Source organism: Dama dama, chromosome 9 (genome assembly GCF_033118175.1).
Source record: "Dama dama isolate Ldn47 chromosome 9, ASM3311817v1, whole genome shotgun sequence".
In the NCBI taxonomy this organism is placed as follows: Eukaryota; Metazoa; Chordata; class Mammalia; order Artiodactyla; family Cervidae; genus Dama; species Dama dama.
In genome coordinates, this window is record NC_083689.1 from 78,939,474 (window position 1) to 78,963,471 (window position 23,998).

Sequence of the window (23,998 nt, forward strand, 5' to 3'; positions counted from 1 at the left end):
AGGGGATGACAGAGGATGAGATGGTTGGAGAGCATCTCTTACTCAATGGACATGAGTTTGAGGAAGCTCCAGATGTTGCTGATGGACAGGTAAGCCTGGTGTGCTGCAGTCCTTTGAGTCACAGAAAGTCTGACACAAGTTGGCTACTGAACTGAACTGAAAATGTACAACTTGATGTTTTGGTGTACCTGTGCACTGTGAAGAAATTACCATATTAAGCCAGTCAACATATCCAGATCCTCACATAGTTACCTTGTGTGTGTGTATGTGTGGAAATGCCTTTTTAAAAAACATTTCTTTATTCCCTGTTTTTACTGGAGGGAATTCTATAAAAAGATGAAGTGGAAAGGCGCCTTGCAGCAGTATGTGCAGTGGGTCTGGGGAAAAGAACAGTTCCTTGATTTCATGGGCATCATGGATGAAGTGCACGATCCCGGGTGATGGCGATAACTGGAAATGCATGAAGGAAAGTGTGATGTGATAAAAGCTGGAAGAATATGACTCCAAAATGATTCTTGCTCTCAGAATTGATTGTCAGGGAAAATGATGATACTCTTCTGATCCAGGCAATGTATTTCTTGGGGCCAATTTTAGGAAAAATATTATAGGTGGATAAGAGAGTGAGTCTGCAATAGCTTCATAAAATCTAAGCAGATGTGAATAGCAGGTAGGGCATAAGGAGAAGATTATTCCCATAGATAAAAGGGAAATTCCTGTTCCTTCAGGGAACCTAATTCTTACTTTTAGGAAACTGATCATTAGACCCCAGACACAAGAATTGCAGATTAACTAAACAATTTGTTTGTGGAGAGAAAAAAGAAATTATTCTAGGGAGAAAATTCTGGTTATTGAACCATAATTTAAAAAATGACAATCCACCATGAAGACAATCTGGTCCACAACACATTTTTTACTAATGAGATTCTTGAGATCTAAAAAAGTTAAGAAACATTTAATGAAAGAGAACATTAGTATTGGACTTGAAGAAGAAGCCAGTTTCATCCTCCAGGTTTCTGGTAGTCACACTGGAAAACCAAGTACGCTGGAGATGTCATCTTTCAACCAGACTCCTATCTTCTCTTGCTCCCTATGGAATGTGCTGCCAAGCCCTTCCCACATCCTGTTTGCTGGACAGGACAACTTGTCCCCAGCTACTGCGATTATTACTGAACGGCTCATAGAAACACTTTTCTCTGGAGAATTACCCTTGCCCAACGGGAGTCACTACATGCAGAGATATCTGCAAATATACTCCCCTCTCTACTCCCCTCACCCCCAACCATGGGCCCAATAGTCAATATGACTGTTAATGCCCAGCCCCTTCCTGTCAAGGTGGAAAAACTATGGTATTCCTCGTGCTCCAGAGCTCCCTCTGGGATGGAGTCTGAGATGAGATTTTCATAATTTCCATATTTTTACTTGGCTTCATTCCATGCTTCTTTTTTTCTGCTCCTCTCTTTTCCTTATCCGTCTGTGGATGATGGTTTTGTTCTCAGAGTGCTTCCTGGGTAGATCACCTACAGGAGCCCCCTTACCTTAGACGCCACTTCTCAGGAGCCCCATCTAAGACAGTAACCAACCCTGAGACTCAAAACATCACTCCTAGCTGCCAAATTTGAACACAGAACCATTTGGTGATGCAATTTGAGCTGTTTTTGTTGGAGTCTGAACAGGTAATCATGGATTCTCCAGAGGCAGCTTGGCTGAAGAGTTCCCTGAGAGCTTGAGGTCAGACAGGAGTCAGTGTGGGTTCAAGTTCCAGTGTGGAACAAATTAACTCTGTGTTTAAAATAATCTACTTGCCTCAAATAATTCATTTGAAGGTAATTAATAGAAAAAAAATAATAAGCAACAACAACAGCAATATAGTTTAGCCATAGTGATTTTGAGCAAATAACAAATAGCAACAAAAAGTAACATTTCTATCTAGGTTATAACAGCAAAATAACTGTAGCACATCTACCTAACATTAAAAAATAGTTCAGTTTTATAGTCCTGTAAATATTAGTTGATAATTTTATTTTTAAGACATTACCCTGATGGAGTAGGGAGATTTGACGGAGTGGGGAACAGCAGGAAAAATACTTTCTTTATCACTCACTCCACAAAAAAACATTTTTGCTTGCCTTTGATGAGTGAGTAGGTTGATATTTTCAAGCATAGCTTAAGTATAAATTTTCCAAAAGCAGCTCAATTGAGAACTGAAACACTTCCAATTTTGGAGAGCAGATCTTGTAAATGCTAGTACATGTTATTTTGCTTATTTGTTTGCTTTTTCCCAATCTACTGAGTAAGAAATTTTTATCTACAACTAATGGATATTTCTGTGTTTAAGATTCAGAGATGAGAAAACAAAAGGTTTGGCAGTAAGTGACCTAAAATGTTAACCTCTGATTTGTACATCGGTGCTACCATGGTGATTTTTAGAGTCATGAATAATTTTCTAGCTTGAATTGAGATAAACAAATATATTTTTTTTAAAATGAAAGCAAAAAAAGAAAAAGAGAAAAACACTATCAGTGAATACGATACAAGCACTCATCTGATCAGAAGATTAAGTAAAATGTATTTAGAAAATTTATCATCTAATCAGCTCTCCCAGGTGATTTATTTTTAGTCACCCCTGATCAATTATTACTTTGGTACCTGATCAATTATTAGTTTGAACGTGGAGTGCTGCTTTTTAGAGAGCTATCAGCCCCCTTGAAGTAAATTGTATCCTGTGGCTAAAATTTGACATGGTTCAGGAAACACATACATCGTATATTCTTCAGCGGTGGGTTGCTATTTCTCAGACCCCTCAGAGGCATTTACATCCTCAGTGTTTGAGCCAAACTTTTCAGGGCTTGAATTCTTTGAAAACTTCAAATGCTCTGTACTGTTATCAGACCAGTGGTGAAGCTGATCTCAAAGTCCACTATTAAAACTCCCCTCAAGGACATTTTCATTAGAACTTTGTACATGGGCAGTTCAAAAGATCCAGCTATTGATTTTTGTTCAGAAGTCCTGTCTCCACTTTCATATTACGCAACTTTTTTGACAGACTTTCAAAAACCACAAACTGTGGGCTGCCTGCGATTCCAGCCAGGATTTTATGCTGCTCATTTGATTTCCTCAGGCCACATCCTTCTCGTGTCCTTGTCAACACTGCAAGGAGAAGAGCCGTCTTAGAAGATTTGCTAAAAAGCAGAAGCAATTTCACAGCCATGGAAGAAAAAAATCTGACCTTTCAATGCATACAAAAAATCTCACTTAAGTAAATAACCTTTTGAGCTGTAAAATTTTGTTGTGGCATTCATTTATCAGACACATAGATAATCAGAGTGTTTATCTCTTTCGCCATTTAAATTTCATGAAGAAGTCAGGAGCCAGCGTGTGTAAATTGCAGCAAAGAGCCTCTAACATATGTGCTCAGCACATATTTAATGGAATTATCTATTGGAGAGTAGGTGGCAGAGGCAGCTGAGGAATTAATTATTCGGATAGATATTCTATATCTATCTGCCAGTGCCATGTGAAATCAGCCTTGTCTCCATATTACTCTGCCACTTTGTGTGGCCTTGCAAAAGTGGCAGTTTCTCAAAAGATAAGAGAATTTAATCATCTGTTTGGTCCTGAACCACACTGTGAACATTTCATGGCCCACCAGTTCATTCCAAATAGAACGATTTTGCTTGAGTGTGTGTAGAGTTCAGTTGTGAGGCAGCTAAGTGAAAGCAGTGAAAACAGGTAGGACCCTTGTTGATTTCAACTTTCACATATCGTACAAATTGAGCTTTCTTCATCCGAATAAATGGCAGACTCTGTAGGAAAATCTCTGTAACTTTTTTTCACATATATGGGTTTTCAAATAATATTGCTATCACTTATTACTAGAGTAAGCTTTTTACTGAGTATTTACTGTTGTTTGGCATTGTTCAATGGATTTCACCTACATTATCAGATTTAGTTCTCATAGCAACCCCTTGAAATAAGTGGTATTATATATTCCCATTTTATGAATGAGGAAACCATGGCTAAGAGAAAGTAAGAAATGTGTTCATGGAGAACACACCCTGGACCCAGCAGGGGAAGGAGAGAAGGGGGTGAATTGAGAGAATAGCATTGAAACCTATACACTACCGTATGTAAAATAGCCAGTGGGAATTTGGTTTATGTCACAGGGAGCTCAACCCTGTGCTTTATGACAATCCAGAGAAGGTGGGATGGAGGTTCAAGGCAGAGGGCACATATGTATACGTATGGATGATTCACTTTGAGGTATGGCGGAAACCAACACAACATTATAAAGCAATTATCCTCTAATTAAAAAACATTTTTTTAAAAAAGAAAATCATTCAAAGTCTAGTAAACTTTGAATGTGAGGCAAGGTGAAAGTTTTGCTCTGCTCATTCTGTTAAAAAGAATGAGCCAGAGGAGATGTGCCATCCAAAGATGGATTCCAGCACTAGTGCAGGATTCCGCCAGGAGAGCCTGGTTATAATATTGCGTTCCACTAGGGGGCAACATAGACTCTTCATCTACTTGAGCCCCTTTGTTCCCAAAATGTCTAAAAGAAGTGGAACAAAAACCAAACAAACAAAAAAGACTGATAAAAGCACATAAATCAAGCACTTCAGTATTTAAAACAGAAATACTGCTTTATTAAAATATCATCTGTCCCTTACTAATGATAAAAAATGCCACTTTATATATCAAAGAACAATAGTCTTTTCTAATTGATATGAGTGCTTTAATCAAATGCTTTATCTTTTTCTTTCCTGACCCCATTTCCCCCCAAACTCAACTTGCAGTCTGTTGTACAGTGACAACCAGACAGCGAAACATGGTCTCATTTGGGTTTTCTTGTCAACCTTTTCAAGGAAGGATTGGGAGTACAGTAGGTTCGCCTCACACAAAACATTGGTATCCAAGGCCGGGTTTAAAATGTCAGACAGTGAAGAGTTCCATGCTGCCACAATTCAGCATGCGAGTGGACACTGGTGAACACTCAGATGTGTCTCTTTTAGATCAAATGTAGGAAGCACACTGTTCCTGTAAAAAGCTGTTAGCAAGTTCATGAACCTGACAGCTCAGGGCAACAGCTTCCTATTGTAGGACGAAATGAAAGCGAGCGGTCCTTGGTTTCCCTGATACTTCCCTCTCATTTGATCCTTTGAATTCATTTTCATACTCCCCCTGCTGGACTTAATCAGGCCTAAACAAATGAGTTTGGGTGGTTGCAGTCTGTTGACCTGTGGATGACACATTTCATATCAAGTTGCCCAGGAGTTCTGTTCCTTTATGCCTTGTTGAGTAGAAATCAGTCGTTTGAGGCCAACAGCCATCTCACCCCTTCAGTACTGTATGCTGAAACTTATAAAAGAAGGGCTAAATTCAGTACTGTGTGAATTAAGCTGTCTAAGTTCTGATGAAATGTCAGAAACAAATGAACTGCTCCTGTGAAATATCACAACACACTCAGACTGAACAAATTTGTGAAATGATTGGTTCTGTTGACTTTGGGGGACCAAAAATTGACATAGAGTATATGAAAGATAGGATTATGTGATAGCTAGAGAAAAGTGGTATCTAGCATACTTATCTTTTATAGTGCCTTAAAATACATATTAACACATCTCTCTCTCTCTCTCTCTCTCTATATATATATATATATATATATATATATATATGTATGTATGTATACACACACATATCTTCAATATTGAAAATAAACACAAATAGAGATATCTTTATTCCTGGATTATGATAATTACTACCTTTTCATTGAATAGTCTCTGGGAGCCAGGCTCCAAACTATGCCTTTGAAAATAAATAGCTGTGAGTCTTGTAAGTAGAAGTTGAGACAATGGTTTTTTCATGGTATGGTTCTTGGACATCTCTTGCCCTAGATCAAGAATGGATCAAGAATGACCAAGTTATGTGTAAATTACAGGAGATTCTTTTCTCATGGTCATATTTAAGTCCTTCTAGTTCCTACAGCTTCCTGGCAGAATAATGACAAGAGAATTGGGAAACAGAGAGTCATCAGCTTGCCTCTGCTGTTTTCACTGCTTACTTAAAACTTTTCCCTTGAAAGCCTCCTATCTTATCCTCATTAACCTGTGGCACCATGTTCATATACTCATACACTGACTGATGGATTTTAGCCTATTTCTTGTGTTCCTCAGATTTTGGGAGGCCCTCATTTAGCTTCAGTTTCTGTAGCAATACCAAAATCCCACAGATCCTCTGTATCAACTAGTAAGAACAAGACTAAATATTATAAGACAAATAGAGTGCAGTTTATCCAGGTTTTTCTGTTTCAAAAAATTAGTAATACAGAAAGATAGAGAACTTAGCACTTGGAGACAGAGGAGAAATGTGATATTAATTGAAAAAACTAGACTTTATGCCCCGCTAATAAATGGGTCTAGATTAGCTGTCTCCATTTTCCTGAAGACGAGATCAACACATTGCCTCATGTAATCTTCAAGCACATTTTATAGGACTCATATTCTTTGCAGTATCAATCTCTATCCTCTTCAGAATGCCTCAAAGAGACCCGCCTGGCCACTCTATTTGAAAGACCACTACTTTCATGTTTTAAGTGTTTTTAAATTATTTGACATGATTCAGAAATTTTTTACAAATTGTATGGTTAGACAAGTTCTGAAATAGAGTGCTTTTGTTTGCTTGTTTTTTTATGTTTCTTTGGATAAGTTCTATCTTTTTTCCCCTTTATTTTCTCCAGTTTTATTTAGATATAAGTAACACATAACTTTGTATTAGCGTAGGTGTGCAAAATAATGAATGTGTATGTGTGTGTGTGTGTGTGTGTGTGTAATCTTCCCAGGTGGCACTAGTGATAGGTAAAGGATCTGCCTGCCAATGTAAGAGACACAAGAGATGCGGGTTGGGTCCTTGAATTAGAAAGATCCCCTAGAGTAGGAAATGGTAACAGACTCAAGTATTCTTGCCTGGAAGATTCCATGGACAGAGATTTGTAGGCTGCAGTCCATGGGGTCATGGACATGACTGAGCATACACAGCACAGTATATATACACGTATACACATATATACATTACAGCATACACACAAAATATACATATATGTCTCTCTCTCTCTCTCAGTACTGTATATATATATATATATATATACTGTATATAGTATATACTACCACAGAAAACTAACTAAAATGATCACAAGGACCACAGCCTTGTCTAACTCAATAAAACTACGAGCCATGCTGTGTAAGACCACCCAAGACAGATGGGTCATGGTGGAGAGTTCTGACACAACATGGTCCCCTGGAGAAGGGAATGGCAAACCACTTCAGTATTCTTGCCTTGAGAAGCCCAAGAACAGTATGAAAAGGCAAAAAGATAGGACACTGAAAGATGAACTCCCCAGTCGGTAGGTGCCCAACATGCTACTGGAGAAGAGTGGAAAAATAATTCAGAAAGAATGAAGAGACCCAGCTAAACCAAAAACAACACCCAGGTTTGAATGTGACTGGCGATGGGAGTGAAGTACAAAAATGCTGTGAAAACAATATTACTTAGGAACCTGGAATGTCAGGTCCATGAATCAAGGTGAATTGGAAGCGGTCAAACAGGAGATGGCAAGAGTGAACATCGACATTTTAGGAATCAATGAACTAAAATGGACCAGAATGGGAAAATTCAATTCAGATGAACACTATATCTACTACTGTGGGCAAGAATCCCTTAGAAAAAATGGAGTAGCCATCATTGTCAACAAGAGTCTGAAATGCAGTATTGGGAGCAATCTGAAATTGACAGAATGCTCTCTGTTCATTTCCAAGTCAAACCATTCAATATCACAGTAAGCCAAGTCTATGCCCCAACCACTAATTCCAAAGAAGATGAAGTTGGATGGTTCTATGATGACCTACAACCTTCTAGAACTAACACCAAAAAAATGTCCTTTTCATCATAGGGGACTGGAAATAAAAATAGGAAGTCAAGAGATACCTGGAGTAACAGACAAGTTTGGTTTTGTAGTACAAATTGAAGCAGGAGAAAAACTAACAGAGATTTTCAGGAGAACACACTGGTCATAGTAAACACCTTCTTCCTATAACACAAGCGATGACTCTACACATGGACATCACCAGATGTTCAGTACTGAAGTCAGGTTGATTACATTCTTTGCAGCCAAATGTGGAGAAGCTCTATACAGTCAGCAAAAACAAGACTGGGAGCTAACAATGGCTCAGATCATGAACTCCCTATTGCAAAACTCAGACTTAAATTGAAGAAAGTAGGGAAAACCAGTAGACCATTCAGGTTTGACCTAAACAATTATACAGTGGAAGTGACAAATAGAGTCAAGGGATTAGACCTGATAGACAGAGTGCCTGAAGAACTATGGGCAGAGGTTCATGACCTTGTACAGGAGGCAGTGATCAAGACCATCCCCAAGAAAAAGAAATTTAAAAAGGCAAAATGGTTGTAGGAGGAGGCTTTACAGATAGCTGAAAAAAGAAGAGAAGCCAAAGGCAAAGGAGAAAAGGAAAGATATACCCATTTGAATGCAGAGTTCCAAAGAATAGCAAGGTGAGATAAGAAAGCCTTCCTCAGTGATCAATGCAAATAAATGAGGAAGACAATAGAATGGGCATGACTAGAGATCTCTTCAAGAAAATTAGAGATACCAAGGGAATATTTCATGCAAAGATGGGCACAGTAAAGGACAGGAACTGTATGGACCTAACAGAAACAGCAGATATTGAGAAGAAGTGATAAGGATACCCAGAAGAACTATACAAGAAAGATATTAATGACCCAGATAACCACGATGGTGTGACCACTCACATAGAGTCAGACATCCTGGATTGCAGTGTCAAGTGGGCCCTAGGAAGCATCACTACAAACAAAGCTAGTGAAGGTGATGGAATTCCAGCTGAGCTATTTCAAGGCCTAAAAGATGATGCTGTTAAAGTGCTGCAGCCAGTATGCCAGCAAATTTGGAAAATTCAGCAGTGGCCACAGGACTGGAAAAGGTCAATTTTTATTCCAATCCCAAAGAAGGGCAATGCCAAAGAATGCTCAAAGTTGCACTACCACACAATTGCACTCATCTCACAAGCTAGCAAAGTAATGCTCAAAATTTTCCAAGCGAGACTTCAGTAGTATGTGAACTGAAAGCTTTCAGATGTTTAAGCTGGATTTAGAAAAGGAAGAGGAACCAGAAATCAAGTTGGCAACATCTGTTGGATCATAGAAAAAGCAATAGAGTTCCAGAAAACTTTCTGCTTTATTGACTATACCAAAGCCTTTAACTGTGTGAATCACAACAAACTGTGGAAAAGCCTTAAAGAGATGGGAATATCAGACCACCTTAACTGCCTCCTGAGAAATCTGTATGCAGGTCAAGAAGCAACAGTTAGATCCAGACAAGGAACAATGGACTGGCTCCAAATTGGGAAAGGAGTACGTCAAGGCTGTATATTGTCTTCCTGCTTATTTAACTTATATGCAGAGTACATCATGTGAAGTGCTGGGCTGGTTGAAGCACAAGTTGGAATCAAGATTGCCAGGAGAAATATTAACCTCAGCTATGCAGATGACATCACCCTTATGGCAGAAAGCGAAGAGGAACTAAAGAGTATCTTGATCAAAGTGAAAGAGGAGAGTGAAAATCTGACTTAAAACTCATCATTCAAAAAACAAATATCATGACATCCAGTTCCATCATTTCATCGCAATTAGATGGGGAAACAATGGAAACGGTGAAAGACTTTATTTTTTTGGGCTCCAAAATCACTGCAGATGGTGATCTAGCCATAAAATTAAAACACACTTGCACCTTGGAAGAAAAGCTATGACCAATATAGACAGCATATTAAAAAGCAGAGACACTGCTTTGCCGACAAAGGTCCATCTAGTCAAAGCTATGTTTTTTTTTCAGTAGTCATGTATGGATGGATGTGAGAGTTGGCCTATAAAGAAAGCTGAGTGCTGAAGAATTGATGCTTTTGAACTGTGGTTTTGGAGAAGACTCTTGAGAGTCCCTTGGATTGCAAGGAGACCAAACCAGTCAATCCAAAAGGAAATCAGTCCTGAATATTCATTGGAAGGACTGATGCTGAAGCTGAAACTCCAGTACTCTGGCCACCTGATTCGAAGAACTGACTCATTGGAAAAGACCCTGGGGCTGGGAAAGATTGAATCTGGTAGGAGAAGGGGACGACATAGGATGAGATGGTTGGATGACATCACTGATTCGATGGACATGCATTTGAGCAAGTTCTGGGAGTTGGTGATGGACAGGGAAGCGTGGCATGCTGCAGTCCATGGTGTTTCAAAGAGTCAAACCGACTGAGTGACTCAACTTACTGATATATATATATAGTGAATGATTGCTACAGTAAGTTTAGCTAACATTCATCAGTTCATCTGGTTACACTTATTTTTTTCTGTGGTAAAGGCTTAAAAGATTTATCCTTTTGGCAATTTTCAGATGTATAATATAGTAGCATTAGCTATTGTCAACTTGTTGTACATTACGTTCCAAGAACTTATTAATTCTGAAACTAAAAGTTTATACCTTATGACTCCCTTCACTCATTTCCTTCATCCCCCATCTCCCACCTGTTGCAACCACCAAGCTGCCATTTGTTTCTATGAGTTCTGCTTTTTCTTTTTCCTTTTAAGATTACACATATAAGTGAGATCACATAGTATCTGTCTTTATTTTATTTCTCTCAACGTAATGCCCTCAAAGACTGGATTTCCTTCTTTGTTATTGCTGATTAATATCTCGTTATATAGTATACATATATACCACATTGTCGTTACTCATTAATTCATGGATGGCCATTTAGGTTGTTTCCGTGTTTTGACTACTGTATATGATGCTTCAGTGAACTTAGGCATGAGCATATCTCTCCAACAATGATTTTCTTTCCTTTGGATATACACCCAAAGTGGAATTGCTGGATCATGCAGTAATTTTTAATATTTTGAGGAATCTCCATACTGTTTTCCATAGTTGCTGCACCAATTTACAGTCCCACCAACAGTGCACAAGTGATCCTTTTTTCCCACATCCTCAACACTTGTTATCTCTTGTCTTTTTGCTAATAGCGATGTTAAGAAGTGTGAAGTGATAACTCACTGTGTTTTTGATTTGTATTTCCCTGATGATTAGTGATATTGAACACGTTTTCAGGTACCTGTTGGCCATGTGCATGTCTTCCTTGGTTTAAAAAAACAAACAAAAAAGTCCTATTCATTTTCTCTGTCCCTTTTTTTTTTTTTTTTTTTCAGTCTTGCCCTTTTAATGTAGGTGTCCTGAAAAGGGTATCAGACATGTATTTGGTATTGTGTAAATATTTGTTAAATCCACTGTAATCCCATCATTTGGAACAATAGAATAAAGGGCAGTAGGATTGTTGTGTGCATGTCTAGATAGTCACATCTAATATACTGGAAAAGAAAAGGTCAACCCCTTGACATAAAGAATGGGGGATCATATGACTTTACATAAAATATTGGCCTCTGAACCAATAATGGTAGTATTAAAGGTTTAATGAACACTTAATAGAGTGCCAGATACTATACAACACATTTTAAGACATTTGAGTACTCACAAAAGCATTTTGTTTTAATCAGTTTAGGAGACTGAGTCTTAGAAAGGTGAAGAAACTTGTCTATAATTACTTGACAAGTGCTTTGTTTGCAAATATTTTCTTCTATTCTGAGGGTTGTCTTTTGGTCTTGTGTATGGTTTCCTTTGCTGTACAAAATCTTTTTAAGTGTAGTTAGTTCCCATTTATTTTGTTTCTATTTTCATTATTTTAGGAAGTGAATTTAAAAAGATCTTGCTGTGATTTATGTCAGTGTTCTGCCTATGTTTTCTTCTGAGTTTTATAGTGTCTGGTCTTACATTTGAGTCTTTAATCCATTTTAAGATTATTTTTGTGTGTGGTGTTAAAGAGTGTTCTAACTTCATTCTTTTAAGTGTAGCTGTCCAGCTTTCCCCTGGAGAAGGCAATGGCCCCCACTCCAGTACTCTTGCCTGGAAAATCCCATGGACCCACGGAGTCTAAGAGTCGGACACGACTGAGTGACTTCACTTTCACTTTTCACTTTCACGCATTGGAGAAGGAAACGGCAACCCACTCCAGTGTTCTTGCCTGGAGAATCCCAGGGACAGGGGAGCCTGGTGGGCTGCCGTCTATGGGGTCGCACAGTGTCGGACACGACTGAAGTGACTTAGCAGCAGCAGCTGTCCAGCTTTCCCAGCACCACGTGTTGAAGAGATTGTCTTTTCTTCATTGTATATTCTTGCCTCCTTTGTCATAGATTAGGTGACCACAGGTGTATGGTTTTATTTCTGGGACACGGGTTGGGGAGTGGGGTGAATTGGAGATTGGAATTGATGTATGTGTACCGCACATGTAAAACAGATAGCTAGTGGAAACCTGCTATGTAGCTCTGGGAGTTCAGCACAGTGGTCTATGGTGACCTGGACAGACAGGATGGGGGTATGGGAGGGGGATCAAGGGGTGGTTGTGTATGCATTTAGCTGACACTTCATTGTATAGCAGAAACTAACAACATTTTAAAGCAGTTATGCCCCAATAAAAATAAATTTAAAAAAAATCTTCTGAGTAGCAAATGAGATTGAGTCAGTGTACAAACCTAGGTCTGTCTCCTAAATTACTTTCCATCACCTCTCTATGACCCTGCAGGATTCCCTTTCAAGTGAGATTATTTAAAATCATACTTCTCTCATCTTTGTTACTCACAACCAGTCACAAATTTCTACATAACCTGTTCCAGAAATTGCTCATCAGTTTATTTTGCATTCTGTACCCTTATGGTATACTTTTTATGATCTAAGTCCTCCTTAATTCTCATCTGTGTTATTTTGATAGTGTTATATGGTGCCCTTAACATAAAACCTAACAAAGAACTCTCCTATCTCCCAGTTCAGTCTTGTCATTTTCTTTTTCTTTTTTCTTTCATAGTATTCTTGAAACCTACATTTCTTCAAAATATGCCCCCACAAATTACCTTTCCAAATGAATTTCTTTCAACATGACATCACATATCCTAGAATTTGGCCACAGGGAATTTTTTCACAATCTGTCCACGTTCTTCAACATGAATTGTTCATCTTCAGCTATGTTCTTTTCATGAATTGGTCTTAAATGACCTTGCATACTTTCTCTATTTTGAAGTCCTCTATTTATCCATCCAGAACATGCTCAAATTTGAAGGTTTTAGTTATTTTTCCAAGGCAGCATTATTCCTAGATTCCCACAGCACTTTGCACATAATAAGTCTAATATATCTTCAATGAAATTTACATATGTGTCTCCTGTTTTCAGCAGTCATGTTTTATTCATCTTCTATTCCTCTTAAATATCACATTACTAGCCACAAAATTTATGTTTATAAACACTTTAGGAAAGAAATAATGAGTTTAAGTATTTAGTCAAATATTTGAAAGAGAAGAAAGTTTAGTTGCTCAGTCTTGTCCGACTCTTTGCGACCCCATGGACTGCAGCCTACCAAGCTCCTCCATCCATGGGATTTTTCCAGGCAGGAGTACTAGAATGGGTTGCCATTTCCTTCTCCAGAGGATCTTCCCGACCCAGGGATCAAACCTGGGTCTCCCACTTTGTAGGCAGATGCTTTACCATCTGAGCCACCAGCGAAGTCAAATATTTAATTTCTCTCAAATCTTTCAGAGGAAAAAAAAAAAAATGGATTAGTGGTAGAAACTCTTTACCAAGTAAACTTTTACATTTAAAGTTCAGTATTAAAAAAAAGATGAAAATATACTAGGAGGAGTAAGACCACCTCACTGAGTCCTCCTCTTATACCCTGGAGTGGCCTGCAAATAACCCCAAGAGTCTACACAACTTCGTTTAAAAAAGCACAGGCACATGATGCCAGAATCTTGCATGAATTTTCATTTTTTTTGTTATTGTTTTGGCAGCTCATATTTGAAACTCTGTTCACTTAAAAGAAATACTCCCATTCTTGGCAAAACACATTCATGTGATATTCTTAATTTGAATTTCTGTAAAATGTTTTCTTTTCATTACTGACTTTATTATCTTCTTCTGTGTGGGCATTTTATCATGGGAATTCCAAGCAATGTACCTAGAAAATACTAAAACAATGTTGAAAGGATCCTTCTAACATGGACTTGGATCCAACTAGAAAAGTCAAAAGCAATTTGGGAAAGGTTTTATGAAAGAAAGAAACCACCTCTGGTGAGTTAAGAAAAAAAAAAGTGTTTGTCTTTATTTTCATAACTTACTGGTTCAAACACAGTCATTTCTATGGGGGCTATCACTGTTTTCATTAAACCTATTTGAGTTTTAATTATCTTTCACTTAAAAGCAGCTGTGGTAATTAAAATACTTCAAAAAAGTTATTTTAAACATGTATAAACATTTTGTCACCTACCAATGTATACAAGTTTTATCCTCTTATTAATGAAGTTAAAAATTATGATTTTTTTATTGTAATGAATTTATTTATTTTTTCCATTTATTTTTATTAATTAGAGGCTAATTTCTTTACAATATTGTAGTGGTTTTTTCCATACATTGACATGAATCAGCCATGGATTTACATGTGTTCCCCATCCCGATCCCCACTCCCACCTCCCTCTCCACCCAGTTCCTCTGGGTCTTCCCAGTGCACCAGGCCCGAGCACTTGTCTCATGCATCCAGCCTGGGCTGGTGATCTGTTTCACCCTTGATAGTATACTTGTTTCAATGCTGTTCTCTCAGAACATCCCACCCTTGCCTTCTCCCACAGAGTCCCAAAGTCTGTTCTGTACATCTGTGAGAGAAATGCAAATCAAAACCTCAATGAGGTACCATTACACACCAGTCAGAATGGCTGCTATCTAAAAGTCTACAAGCAATAAATGCTGGAGAGGGTGTGGAGAAAAGGGAACCCTCTTACCCTGTTGGTGGGAATGCAAACTAGTACAGCCACTATGGAGAACAGTGTGGAGATTCCTTAAAAAACTGGAAACAGAACTGCCATATGACCTAGCAATCCCACTTCTGGGCATACACACCAAGGAAACCAGATCTGAAAGAGACACGTGTACCCCAACATTCATCGCAGCACTGTTTATAATAGCCAGGACATGGAAGCAACCTAGATGCCCATCAGCAGACGAATGGATAAGGAAGCTGTGGTACATATACACCATGGAATATTACTCGGCCATTAAAAAGAATTCATTTGAATCAGTTCTAATGAGATGAATGAAACTGGAGCCCATTATACAGAGCGAAGTAAGCCAGAAAGATAAAGACCAATAAATACAGTATACTAACGCATATATATGGAGTTTAGAAAGATGGTAATGATAACCCTATATGCAAAATAAAAATTATGATTTGCTAAATATGTACTAGGCACTAGGAATCCACTATTGCAGGCACTACTGGTTACTGTGATGAGCAAGAAATGTATCTTCCTTTCTTCAGAATGACTAGAATCTTTTAGAAAAGATTGATATTAAACATGTAACATCTAAAAACACCAAAGAGAAGTACTGTGGGAGTACTTAATTGTGGGAATCATTTATAGTGCAGAGTCTCAGAGCTGGGTTCCCTAAGGAAGTGATATTTTAGGCTGAGGCTTAGAGAAAAGTTTCAAGTTAGATTAACTAAGAAAATGGGTCTAGGAGTGCACCAGGGAGAGGGAAAAACAGGTGATAATCATGACTACATGGATTTGTAAGTACTTTAGGCTTATGCAAAATTTCATTATCTAGAAATGAAAATAAATATAGAAAAAAGTTTCTCAGACTTGCTAATTGAGCCAACTTTTTATTAATACATTGTTGTAAACCATCTATATGTCCAACACTATGAAAAAAACTAGAAAATGTGGGTAATTCCTCTTGATAATTACACTGTTTTAACATTCCCTGGTGGCTCAGATGGTTAAGAATCTGTCTGCAATGCGGGAAACCTGGATTCAGTCCCTGGGTTGGGAAGATTCCCTGGAGAAGGGAATGGTTACCCACTCCAGTATTCTGGGCTGGAGAATCCCATGGACAGAGGAGTCTGGTGGGCTACCGTCCAAGGGGTTACAAAGAGTTGGACAAGACTGAGCAACTTTCACTTTCACTTTCAACCATTCAAATAGTAATTGCATTGAGGATTGTGAGGCAACATAGAAAAGACTTAATTCATAATATGTGGAAATATAAAATGATAGTATACAGTTCCTCATGATTGTATACAAAATGGATATGAAAGACACTGGAAAATATATTAAAATTATTTTTGTATTTGTACTAAAAATGTGGGTTTCCATGCTCAAAATTTGTTTTCCGACTTTCCCCAGTGCAGTAATATTAATTTTTTAAAGATTAATGAAAGAAAACATTGAGTTAAGCAAGTTCTGCTTTAAAACTAACTACAACAAAGCGAAGTAAATTTCATTTTCAAATGAATGTCATGAAATAATTTTTCTGAAACTAAAAATTCCAGCTTCCATAAAAAGAGTAAAAATGATTTATCGTGTTCTCTATAATGAAGCCAAATAATGGCATATACTCTATTTTATTGATTTGATAGAGCATCTCATAGAATGGTAGAGCTGGAAGGTTACCTTATGTTCATCTTACTCAGTTTCCTCTCATTGTAGTTGAGATAACAGAGACGGGTCATATATGCATATTGAGCAGGCATTATGAGCCCGTGTATTGGGTTATCAATGAGCCAGACATATTAAATGGAGGAATACAAAATGGTAAATTCATTCTCCTATCCTCTTTGAGATTAAAATTTACAACAAGAGGGGAGATATAACACTTATCTCCTAACTCTCATTTCCTAGGCTCTTTTCACTTTCATTTCCATCATGATTGTAAAAATGCATGAGTTTTTAGAAAGCAAGCCCCACATTTTCTATTTGTCTAACTACCATTTCTCTCGTCATAGGACAAACTGCCAATCTGTGCTGAGTGTTACAGATTCCTCACTGCCACAATAACAAATGGCTCTAAAAATGCCATACGAGTGTTCTTCCTGCTCTCCTTGTTGGGAACAAAACTGATGCAGAAGGTTTGGGCTGTGAGTCAAGAAAGTAGATAAACAAACCAGACTAGCAGTTGGGAGTAGGATTAGAGAAAATGTTCTCCTGAGATTTCTATTGTTAGAAGAATGGATAGGGCTGCTAACAATAATGGAAATAAAGGAGTACATACACACAAAAAGGCAAAACTCTAAACATGTTGCCAGCAAATGGGCAAGAGACAAAATTGGGTTCAGCAGGGATGGACAGGTTTGTTCTTTACCCCTTGATAAGTACCGGCTCAGCTCATAAATTTTCTTCCTATTTTCCTCTTTTAAAGTTATATGCTAATTTGGTTTACAGAGTCACTATTTATTCATGGCTTTCCCTAGTTGTTGTTCATGGAGTCACATACTGTTCAGACACATTTTTTTCCCCTACCTTTGGCCCTTTTTGAGGCAGGTTAAATGAAGTGGGAACTTATCATTTACTGGGGGAGATTGATAAATCTGAGAGCCAAAAGAAAAGATAATTTAAGCTCAGTGAACATTTTCTGCAAGATCTCTTTTAGATGATGATAGGGTAATTGTTGATATGTTTTTCCAGATTTGTTTGAATATTGACGACAAATTAGTCAATTCAAATAGGTAGTTGAATGTAGAAAAATCAGTCAAATAAAATATGTGGAATCTTGTAAATCAATACCAGCACCTGCTAGATTAACATGTAAGTTGTATTTTGTAAGAGGTAAGATTCTGATCATTGAAGGTTTTTGTTTTCCATTCTGTCAAATGATGATGTGGGGTTAGATTATCTGCAAGGTCTTTCACACCCCTAAATTTTGTAATTTTTTAATTAAAACAAATTTTTGGCTACTGCTAGGATAAGAAAATGATTTGAATAGCAAAACAGGATTTCTCACAGCAGGATTTGACATATTCCTCAATGAGTAGCCTTACAAATTTGACCACACTGCTAAATTTGTAATTTATAATGCATTTCATGCTATAATATATTATTTCTAATTTAATTTCGTAGTTCACTTACTGTTTTAATGTTTGCAAATACATATTCCTAAGATGTCTTTGTTTTCCCTCTTCCAAAAAGGAGCAATTCAGTCATAAATCAGTTAAAATATCAGTTAAGTGTAATTTAAAACAGCAATAGGGAAAAACACAAATTCTGCTTCTTCAGTGAAATGCTCTATAAAGTCATAAATTTATGTCAAAATGCTGAATATTTTAACCAAATGTGATTTTAAACTTCAGAATAATACATTTCTACTACAATTTACAAGGAGTTAAAGAAGTACTAGACCTAATTTATTGCCTAAGTTTCTGGTTCTTAAAAGCTCCTGGAAATCACACAAGACTAACTGTAAAACTGCCCCAAGGGTTTTAATTTCTGTCCTTATAAAGCCCAATGCCATCTTTGCCTTCCATATCCTTTCACTTTCTGAAAGGAAAAAGAAATTTTGCAGATTTCATGGAATGGAAAAACATCAATAAAAGGAAAATAGTTGGCAATGCTAAGTCTAAGCAGAAAGCCAAACATTTGTTCTTTTACTTTATCATAGGACTAAAAGGGGTAAATCAGGCATTAGTCTCTGAGAAGTGAATCTTTGTTTTTCATTTAGAAAATGAGAAAGCCAGCTTGTTGGTAGAAAACAAAAATTTAGTAACTTAAGGGGTTATATGGATTATGGGTTATGTGTATGTGTATGCATGTGACCTTTCTTCCCTCAGTAATGTGGCAACCTGTACTTTTTTTTTAAATTAATTTATTTATTTTTATTATTTCTTTTCATTTATTTTTATTAGTTGGAGGCTAATTACTTCACAACATTGCAGTGGGTTTTGTCATACATTGACATGAATCAGCCATGGAGTTATACGTATTCCCCATCCCGATCCCCCCCTCCCACCTCCCTCTCCACCCGATTCCTCTGGGTCTTCCCAGTGCACCAGGCCGAGCACTTGTCTCATGCATCCCACCTGGGCTGGTGATCTGTTTCACTATAGATAATATGCATGCTGTTCTCTCGAAACATCCCACCCTCGCCTTCTCCCACAGAGTCCAAAAGTTTGTTCTGTACATCGGTGTCTCTTTTTCTGTTTTGCATATAGGGTTGTTGTTACCATCTTTCTAAATTCCATATATATGTGTTAGTATGCTGTAATGTTCTTTATCTTTCTGGCTTACTTCACTCTGTATAATTGGGCTCCGGTTTCATCCATCTCATTAGAACTGATTCAAATGAATTCTTTTTAATGGCTGAGTAATATTCCATGGTGTATATGTACCACAGCTTCCTTATCCAGCAACATGTACTTTTGAACTGAAAGGGAATTCCAAGTTGTTAATACCTGATGGAGTGTTTCAATTTTTGCAAACAGACGTAAGAGGAGAGTTAATGTTTAAACTGAACGTTTCAGACTTTTGAGGGTTTTATCCAGATCCTTCACTTTTCTGTAATGCAGCTTTCAAAGTGTCAATATAATTAATGCGTCTCCAAAATAATGTTCTTGTTGTTGCCTAAATTATCATCCATTTGCCACCTAACTCTCAGACATGATTACTTGATTGCCTAATTGTTTTATCCTTTTTTCTGATTTTCTTTCATATCAAGGAGGAAGTGGGCTTAGTTTTATAGACTCCTCTTTGCTTGTCAGAGATATAACTCATCAGCATTTCTTGATGTATTCTCCTTGGTAAAATTGTTAAATTTACTTGTCTCCTTTTTAGTATATAGATCTATCATCTGTTTTAATTTAACAAGATAAAATGTGCTTCTTTCTCATCTTCAAAATATTTATTAATCCAAGTCCAAGTACACCACATTTTTTTTTATCAGCCAGTATGTGAAGCACCTGAATTAATTTTAATGGGTTAAAATGTAATCCTTTTGAAAATTAACATCTACTTCATAGCGAAAAGCAAGGTAATATGTTTCATAAAAAGACATTGAACAATCCAACAATGATACAAGTGGAACTCTCTGATACTATTCTGATATGTAATTCTTTACTATGATCATTTTTATCTATTATACTTTATTTGTTTAAAAGATGGAAAAATTTAAGATTTTTTCTTTATTCCTTCTTTTCCTATTATTTCCTAATAACATGTTTTAGCATATGCCTTTTTCAATTCAATCTGTAAGTTTGTATCCTTTGCTTCTGACAAATTATATTTTACTATTATTTTCTGTTAATTTACTTCATTCCCATTCTAATATTAATAGCTATCCCTTTTGATTGGGCATTGACCTTCCTTGTTAATCCTTTCCTTTCATAGTGTTTTTTTGTTTTTTTTTTTTAATGAGACTTTTGGACTCTCTTTTATTTTCTACCTCATTGTCTTTAAGTTCTATTTGGGAGTAAATTTCCTTTATTTGTTTCTAAGCCTTTAATCTACTTTTTAGATTATATTTATGCTATTATTTTAATTCATACAAACTCCTTGTGTTTTTCTCATAATGTTCTTCTCTATAAAGTTATTTTTGTTGTCATTCACATGTAATATTTTTTCTGTGTGTTTCTCTGAGTAAACTGGTTTTTAAGTATTTAGCTTACCCTGCATTATTTTCTTCCTCCAGTGTCTTTGAATTTGCTTGTTTTTGCTGTTTTTTCTTTTCCCAAGTAGGAGATTTTAAATTTTGATTATTGATTCACACTTAACAGTGAGAAACTATATAAAAAGTTGAATCTGCTATGTGCAGGTACAACCCTTATTTACCGACATGGATTCATAGTGGAGACATGGCCACTTTCTTGGGAATCATCCAAGCTTTGGTCTCTGAAAAAGCTTGTATATGGGGCTTCTCAGCTTCCAAAGAGAAGAAAAGTACAGTACCCTTCTTTGAGGCTAGGGGAGATGTGAATGCCAGTGTCCCAAGTGTCCCCTGTGTTTCAGAGGTCTTTCTTTGGCAGAAACCTCCCTCTCATGTCTTGGGCCGCTTGGGACTGGTACAATCATCCAGAAAGATTCAGGAATGGGTAAAGTCCTGAGCCTAAACTTTATATATATATTCCATTTCTTCACTTTGGGGCACTTTTCCTTACCCACTCACTTGAGGCCAACCAGATCTACTGTGGAAGTCTCTGTGGCTGACTTCAATTCCAAAAGAGCAGTGAGTCTGTGACTCATTCCCACTCACAAGATATTTCATTATTCTTAAAATCATGTGAGTTCAGGCTACCAGAATGTTAACAAAATATTAATTTGTGGTGATTCTTACTCATATCAGACACAAGATGAGATCAGATCTCATGGCTGCTGACGATTTATCACTGACCTGTGAGTTTGAGCCTGTATGTGGGCCCAAGTGTTGCCTGTTGTCATCCATGCTCCCCTCAGAGCCCTCCACCGGTTCCTATGGACTCCAATGGTGTTAGCGTGGCAGTAGATATTCTTTATTTTATTCATAGTTTGCCAGTGTCATCAGCCTGCTAGCAGAAACTACATCTCATGTCTGGTAGTCTTCTAGCGTCTGTGTCTATATCCTCCCAAAATGTTTAAGGCCATTTTTTTTTTTACAGTTCTAATCTTTCACCTCTCTTTAACATGGTGAGGTTGTATTGCCCTAGTTTGGTGTTCAACCATATTGAACAAAAGATGGATATTCCTTGTGCTGACAGCTCTTCTCACTCTGCCCGTGGGCCCCATCCCTCTCCTTTTTAGTGGTTGGGATGGTTTGGTAATATCATGACCATGAACACAGTGATTATAGCCTATAGAGCCCAAGAGAAGACAGAGTTGAAAAGAGTGTTTTGGTATCATTATGCTAAAATCCTAAAATGATGAGAAAAAAATATCATTCACACATTCCACAGAGCTCTGGTCAGACTTATACTTGTGTTCCTCATCAACAAAGTATAGTTATAGCCTTTGAGAAAGTCAATAATATCTGTTATTCCTGAGCAACACAGTGGCCCATGAGAAATGGTCTAACCTTAAACGATAGTGACTTCAGAAGCTGGAAGATTTATACCATTTTAATAGAAAAACAACAACATTGCTACATTTTTCACTCAGTGAAATATATGAATTACCCAGAAATGATGTATTTGACAGTCTAGAACATGAATATATGATTCTGGAGTTGAAGATGAAAAGGTAGTGCCTTAAGGCTATGAAGAATCTTCATGTGTACTGAATGGATAAGAAACAAGTATGTACATACATTTTCTCTACTCCGTTGTTCAAACAATTAATCAATAGATCAATATGGCTTGCTGTTTCTGCAGCTAAGTCGCTTCAGATGTGTCCGACTCTGTGCAACCCCATAGACGGCAGCCCACCACTTGAATTCATATAGCTCTATTGAGAATATTGCCCAGGCCCCACTCATATGAGAACACGATAACTTACCTCCTTTCCTGAAGGGGAGAAAACTCTGTGCTGACATTCAAATGCTACAGCTTCCAATGGGATCAGGCTGAGATTAGATTTCAGCAAAGCACATTTTGCTCAGCTTCTTCCTCTGCTCTATCCTGCTTCCTTTGTATCCTTATAGATTTCTCCTGAAAATGTTTCTCAATGAATCACCCGCATAAGAATCCTCATCTGTAACCAAAGGAAATGTGCAGTATGACTCAGGCGACTCAAACCAGGACTGTGATTAGTCACTCATTCGTGTCTGACTCTTTGTGACCCCACGGACTGTAGCCTGCCAGCCTCCTCTGTCCATGGGATTCTTCAGGCAAGAACACTAGAGTGGGCTGCCATTTCTTTTGCCAAGGAATCTCCCTGACCCAGGGATCAAACCCAGATCTCCCGCATTGCAGGTGGATTCTTTACCATCTCAGCCAACAGAGAAGCCCCTTGTAACAACCTAGAGGGTGGAAAAGGGTGGAAGGTGGGAAGGAGGTTCAAGAAGGAGGGAACACATGTACACCTATGGCTAATCCACATGTTGATGTGTGACAGAAATGAAACCAATGTTGTAAAGCAATTATCCCTCAATTAAAAATAAATAAAAAAGGAAGAATCCTCATCTTAGGTTATTTTCCTTAAAATCCGTCCTTACCTAAGGCAGGGTCTAACCTCTCTTTTACTCAGACATTCAACCAATCCCTCTATTTTCACCTCTACGCCACAGGTTTGCCTTAAGCTTTGGGTCTTGAATCCAGAGTCTTGTCATAGTTCTGCAGCACATTTAACCCACTTCTTAGCTCTTCCCACTCTCTTGACACACTTGCAAGAACTTCATTTTTAGCCTTCTTCACTCTGCTAAGTCAGATATCAATCCAAATTGATATCTCTCAAAATTCGTCTAGCTTCTATCATCTGGTTTTGCTTCCTCTTACATTGTTTTTCTGTGATTAAAAAAAAAAAAATCCCTTATTTTAGTCCATCTAGTCCTATTTGATTCCATATATCTCTGGCTTTTTTTTTAATATATAATTTTTAAATTTATGTAGATCTTTTCTAGTTGTTTCAACAGAAGTCTTCCATAGCCTACTGGAAACTGAAAGTTGCATTTACTGCATTTTAGCAGCAATTGCTTTCCATCTTAAACAAAATGTTTCAGAAGTTGAAAAGCTTATTTTAAGACTGGTAAGGAAGAGCTTACTAAGAAACTGACCTTTAGCAGAGTTCAAAAATGAGGGATAAACTGTTGCTACCTGGGATAGGAGATAGAAGGGACAGCAAATATGGATTTCTGAGGTGATAGTGGTCCTCGAATTTTGTAGGAATAGCCAGAGGAGAGTATGGCTGGAGCAAAGTAAGAAAAAGAGAAAATATAAAGATATGTATGGTCAAACATGACAATAATGGTAACGGGGTTAGTACTGGATGGCACAAATAGCCTCATAGATCTCAGGAACACAAGAGTCCTAAGGCTTTTTGAAATAAACCTAATCTAACCTAACCATTGTATAGCAATGAAAAATAGGAACAAAGAGGAAAACACTGTCAGACAGTTTTGTTTTTCTTTTCTCTTGAAAGATGTATTAGATATAACTAACTCCA

The 23,998-nt window shown here is 37.4% G+C and overlaps 1 long non-coding RNA gene across 1 annotated transcript; it reads right to left on the reverse strand.

Annotated features, from left to right (window-relative positions):
• Nucleotides 1-892: 892 nt before the first annotated feature.
• Nucleotides 893-22,549, reverse strand: LOC133062640 (uncharacterized). The gene is made up of 3 exons (XR_009694222.1): nt 22,394-22,549; nt 13,030-13,702; nt 893-3,147 (listed from the first exon to the last, which is right to left on the reverse strand). It is a non-coding gene; the product is annotated as an uncharacterized LOC133062640 (long non-coding RNA).
• Between the last annotated feature and the right edge of the window lie 1,449 nt (nt 22,550-23,998).